Source organism: Pinus tabuliformis, chromosome 3_2 (assembly GCF_031772625.1).
Source record: "Pinus tabuliformis cultivar Carrire ecotype Pingquan chromosome 3_2, CPIR1, whole genome shotgun sequence".
In the NCBI taxonomy this organism is placed as follows: domain Eukaryota; kingdom Viridiplantae; phylum Streptophyta; class Pinopsida; order Pinales; family Pinaceae; genus Pinus; species Pinus tabuliformis.
The window spans coordinates 602,846,281-602,852,451 of record NC_142302.1 but is presented as its reverse complement, the minus strand read 5'-3'; the positions used below and the strand labels follow the sequence as shown (position 1 = coordinate 602,852,451).

The 6,171-nt window shown below is 35.6% G+C and overlaps 1 pseudogene; it reads left to right on the top strand.

Annotated features, from left to right (window-relative positions):
• Window positions 1-434: 434 nt before the first annotated feature.
• Window positions 435-1,485, top strand: LOC149182042 (uncharacterized; annotated as a pseudogene).
• Window positions 1,486-6,171: the final 4,686 nt, after the last annotated feature.

Sequence of the window (6,171 nt, the reverse complement as noted above, 5' to 3'; positions counted from 1 at the left end):
TTTTCGATGGAAAGCCCAGAATAACTTAATCCAAAATTGCCACACATTAAATACCTTCTTGTAGGAATACCTTATTGTTAAAGTAATGACTACCAGACACTGAAGATGAAGAGGCAGCACCGTCTCTTGAATAATCAGAATCGATTTGCATAGGTTTCAGCCCCTCGAGCAATCTGCCGTCATCCACATTTTCCGTGGGAAACAGCTGAGTAAAAATATAGGAAAAATATTATGCAGGGTAAAAATAAATATTAAAAGTCATGTGAAAGGCTATTTAAAAATAAAACCGTCGTAAAAAATTTCTCTGATGGGTAGGGTTACCCGTCAAATTTAACCCCTGATAAAAACCCTTTAGATCTTTCTAGCTCTTGTTCTCGTCTGCTCAGTAGCTAATCTAGCTCTGACTGAGCTTAGTATCGAAGATAGAATCGATAATGGAGCCTAGCACTAAAGTTCTATGCCTCCATGTGCTTGTATTGAGTCTGTTTCTCTTCAACATGGAGGCGAGGGAGAGCAGATTCTTTGACAAAGAGCCTGCTTACGACAACCCTGCTAGTGGATCAAATACTGTCGGGTACGGAGAATGTTACACCAGCAGCAGTGTAGATAATGCTTTCGGAACCGGTTTCGCTAATGGCTACGGTTCGTACCGAGGCCAGGAAAACGGTGATGGCTTCTATATGGCAACAGCGAGGCTTCCCGCGCTGGTTCTGGGAGCGAAGCCCGCTATGGAGAAGCCGGGAGCGGGTATCGTCCCGGGTCAGCTGAGCTGGTAAGTACTATTCAGAAAATACGGGGGTCGGGAACGACGTGGGTGCCAGATACAAAAAGAACTCCGGTAAGGGTGCTGGCTCAGGGTACCGTAGTGAAGCTTATGGTTACGGCGCTGGCTCCGATTGGCATGGCCCTTATACCCGCTATGGCCCAGGTGGTGATCAGTACGACTCGGGCTACGCTGGACGTTCGGAAAGCAATGGCGCGTATCGTTCAGGTTATGGTGGTGGCTATGTTACCGGTTCCGGTAACCGTAATGGCTACGAAGCGGGCTCTGGCAGTGGCAACGCAGAATATGTTGCCGACAATGGTTATTATAAGCAGACTCCTTAAACACATATTCAGGACTTTGGTAATAAGGCCTCTTGAAGTTGTGTATATGACTATTTGGGTTTCATTTCAGTTGTACTGATAACATAGCAAGCTTTCGATGTATCTGCTTTCGGAATTTGGTATCTAGATTCCAATGCTATCAAGTGTAATCTGGTAACAGTTTATGATGTCTATGGAAAATCCGTTTAATTTAGTTTGTTTTAAATGGATTAGTTTGGAGCCAATCACGACATAAATTAGATTTAAAGTCGAGTTATTTGTATAACAAAGCCCCGTTGCAGTAGCATGTTCAAATTGCTATCAATTCCGATTGCAATTCCTTTAATAACGCATTATATATAAATAGATTACTAACCACATACGAATTATAAGTTTTTATTCTATGAGCAGAGAGGACCATTTTACATCTCAGTATTATGGATCTACAAATTTGTCCATCAGTCCGTGCTTGCTTTTTCATATGAAAAGTTCAGTTTACAGTAGAGTATAAAAAGATTTGTAAGTTTGTCAGTCCATATGTTAGTGCTCTTTTAAAATAAAAATAATATTTTAAGTAGAAAAATAATTGCTATAAATTTAGTGAAGGACACTGTGTAATATATGTGATCTGTCTAATGTTTCTGATGAGAATTTCATTAATCATCAATCATCAGGAACCAAAGAGAGAGCCTCTTTGGTCCATGATGATGGATGAAGTTCCCGTCCAAAAAATTAGGCAGATCACATATATTACATAGGGTACTTCGTGAAATCTATAACAATATGAGTAACTGTGGAACTCTCCAATCACTCGTAGAAAAATAATGTCAGCAATAATAAAAAAAAATGAATATACTTTAAACTAATTAGAATTAAAAAAAATGAATATATTTAAAGTAATTAGAAGTAAAAAAATGAATATATTTAAAGTAACTAAACATAAAAAAAAAATGTTTGAATCATATGTTTAAATCTTATACTTTTCAAAAATATTTCAACCAGAGATTTAAATAAACTATTTGAAGATCTATGTTAACTAATTTATGTTGATATCAATTTCATATATATTTATATAGAAAAAAAATTAAGTTTTTAGGGTAAAATTTTATTTGATCTTATATATTCTCTATTTAGCATTCAAAAATATAATTTAAAAAATAAAAATAACAAATTGTACTTTGTACTCTAATAAAAATTTGCACATGAAAAATTTGATCCCTCACTGTTAGACTGATACTAGTACTATGATAAATACAACACTTACCATTCACAAAATTTCCATTATCAATTATATAATTAAAAAAAATGAAAAATCACACACTGTACTTTGTACTCTAACAAAAATTTACACCCAAAAAAAATTGATCCCTCTCTGTTAAACTGATACTTAATATATATCTATAATAATACTATGATAAATACAACACTTTTTTTTTTCTGGAGAAAAAGCTGTATATATTGTATTATATGAGTCAAAAAAATTTCAGTACATGCTGAGATTTGAGTATATGGACAGACCAGCTGAGTCTTTTCAGCGAGATAGCAACATAGAGAGATACAACATTATACTGGACAAAACTGCTTTTGGAGTCCCATAAATATTCTAAGACAGTAGAAAAAAGCAGAGAGATAGTTCCTTTTGACAGGAAATCAGATTTGAGGCAGAAACAAAAAAGAAAAACATACCAGATGTATCAACACTATATGCCGGGCATTTTGAAGGGATGTGGGCAGAATGTAATGGAATCCACAGAAATGCACAGGTGCCACATACCTGGAGAGGATTGCAAACCTTTTTTAGAGAGTTCATCTGCCTCCAAATTTTGCAGGCGCTTGATGTGTGATATGGGGAAGCGAGATGGATTCCAGAGAACAACAATTCTGTTCATCTATCCCATAAGAGAGTCACTACTTATAAAAAGTTTTCCAGTGACATGCTCTATAATGACTTTTGAGTCCCCATAAATCTGTATTGAGCTAATTCCCAAAAAAAAAATGCAGAAGATGAGAAGTCCATGGAAGGCCATTGCCTAGGCTCCGTTGTTAGTTCCTAAGCCACAAAATCTCCATTACCAATTTTAATAATAAAATTACTTGGTTCAGGTGTAAATGATTCACAAAATCTCCAATATCAGTTTTAATATTGGAATTACTTGATTCAGCTTGTTCTGTAACCATAGATACCAATTCGGCCTGATCCATCTAAAGATTCGAAAATTCAGCCGTTCCTTCCGATTCGTCCGTAATCCGTTAATATTCGATTCGTTGCGCACTATGGTCTCTGAACAAATTCGTTAATTTTTTTTGCAGGTTGTTATTTACGGGGCAAGTCATCCTCCATTTTCCTGACGTCAATTTCCTCCACTGTTTGACTATTTAAAAACTGCCAGAACTATTTAAAATCTGCAAGTCCAGACGATCTGTGATGCTTTGCCTCAAGGCGTGTTCAGAGAGGAGAAAATATAATAAAAGAGACTGTCGGTGTGGCGTTTGATTTTTTTTAAAGTCGGCGTTTAAGAACATTGAATGATCAAAACATAATTTTATACTATTGCCCGGGACAGGAAGTGAAACTAAATAAAGAGGGTTCAAGGTAAGTTTGTAATAAGATTGGTTTGAATTTAATTTTTTTTTTTTTTTTTGGGAAAATAAATTATATGGTTTTTAGACGACGGGAAACATGTTATATGGTTTTTGATCTATTATTTATTTAATTGGTTATTAGGAAATTTTAACAATAGGTTATTAAGAAATTATTGCTATTTTATTACTGAAAAATAATTTCAATTTCAAAAACAATAGATAGTAATTCTATTATTTTTTAATAGTTCATTAATTAATTTTAATTTGTAATATTTACACGGAAATTAATGCATTTAGTGCAAACAATCAAATAGGATTGGAAATGCATATCTACACTGAAATCAATGCATCTAGTGTAAACAATCAAATATGATTAGAAATCACCATCTACATTGAAATCAATGCATTTAGAGTAAATAATCAAATAAGATTAGAAATCAACATCTACATTGAAATCAATTCATCTAGTGCAAGAAATAAAGTACAATTAGAAATCAATATCGACACTCAAAGCAATGCATCTAGTGTAAGCAATAAAATAGGATTAGAAATCATCATCTACACTAAAATCATTGCATCTAATGTAATAAATATTATTCCCTCTTTTCCCTCTCAATCTATATCGATATCTCCCTCTATTTCTCATTCATTGTCTCTCTATTTCATTCCCACCAAACACACATGCTTTCACTCTCCATATCTATTTCTCCCTCTCTCCCTATCTCTCTTTTCTTCCTCTCTCCCTCCCTCTCCCTATCTCTCTTTTCTTCCCTCTCTACATCTCTCATCTATATCTTTATCTCCCTCTTCATTTAGTTGAGAGACTTATTCTACAACTCATTATAAACTTTAGTCGAGACTCAATTGATAAAATATAATCTTAGCTTCTTTGTAATATGAACTTGGTTACAACAACTACGTCAGTAACAAATATGTGCTTGATTGATAAAATATGAACTGTGCCATGCTTTTATGGTGCGCGTGTGATAAACACCGGATGATTCTCCATTTTCCTGCCTCCGATTTTTACACAACTCAATACAAACGTTTTTCTCCATGCCGACAATTTGATTCTTTTATAATGAAATCATGAATTTGAGTTGATCCGTTGTTTGTTACTTACGAATTATCTGCGCAATTAAGATCAAAGATTTTTACCGATTTGGCTGAATTTGAGTCGCCTGACTCTGTCGAAGGATCATAAGAAAAGGCCAAATCGTTACTGCCCTACTTATGCTGCTCACGTATTCGCATTGTTCAAACTACCCATCAAATTTGGATTTGAAATTCAAACTACCCATCAAATTTGGATTTGAAATTCAAACAACCCGTCAAATCAAATTTAGTGATCACAACAAACTATTAAATTTATAATTGAATGATTGCAACAAACACATTAAAGTAGTTAATAACTTTAATATCAAAACACGTATCTTTATGGACACGTGGTGAGCAAATTCCATTCCCGAATTTACGAGAACTATTCATCACTTAATGATGAATTATCCATTGAGAAAAGTGTGGTCTGTTTTAGTAAAAAGTAGTGGCTTGGTAAATGCTTTTGGACGACCATTGATGCTCGATGACTGTACACGGAAGATGCATTGTTGTAATTCAGAGCCCGGCCCTCGTCATGTTCATCGGTCGGTTGGTAGATTGGAATTACAAATTTCAACGTTACCAAACCAATTATTTTCATGTTTGTCTGTTGAGAGAGAATTGGATATTAAAAACGAAAGGTAAGAGCCTACGTATGGAGCAAGTAAAATTCCTGCTCCTCACCTGCTTTCCAGCAAAATTGCTAGGAACTTAAGGTAGAAATAAACATTTGAATTTTTGCATGAATGACTAAGAAGAAAATACCAAAAAACAATACAATTCCACATCCGAAACCTGAAAAATCTAAGGGACTGGTGACCCTTGGACGATCAACATTTATCGACGACATCTTTAGAAAAGTTGAATCTCAGCCATCAGTAGGTCCCCGAACCGTTGCTTCTAGACAACCTATTGTCTCCCTTCAGGCCACATGCTCACCATCTGTAGCCTACGTTGTGGTCCACAGCAAAACTGAAGGGACTGAGCAGAGTTTTAAAGACATTGAAAATTCATGACCAATTCCCTCACAAGAAGGGAATTCTTGCCACATTCGTGAAGGGGGAGGAGAAACAAAGGAAATAGAAGAACCAAGATCCCCTAAGGTAGTACTTGAGCAGCAGACACCCAGTGTCCCAGATCAAGGGAGTGTTGTTAGGATCATTCCCATCTCTTCTAGACATCCCAGGGATAACTCTCTAGCTCCAGAAATCCTGGAAGGGTACTGGCATATCTTTGATCAAATGGCCAATAATCCACAAGCACCCCAGACCTCTACATTACAGTATCCTATTGTTGACATAGTTGTTAATGCCCCCATGAAATCTATCCCTCTACAAAATATTCCCATATTTCATGGACTCACTTCAGAAGATCCAGATGCGTTCCTATTTGAATTTGATGTCC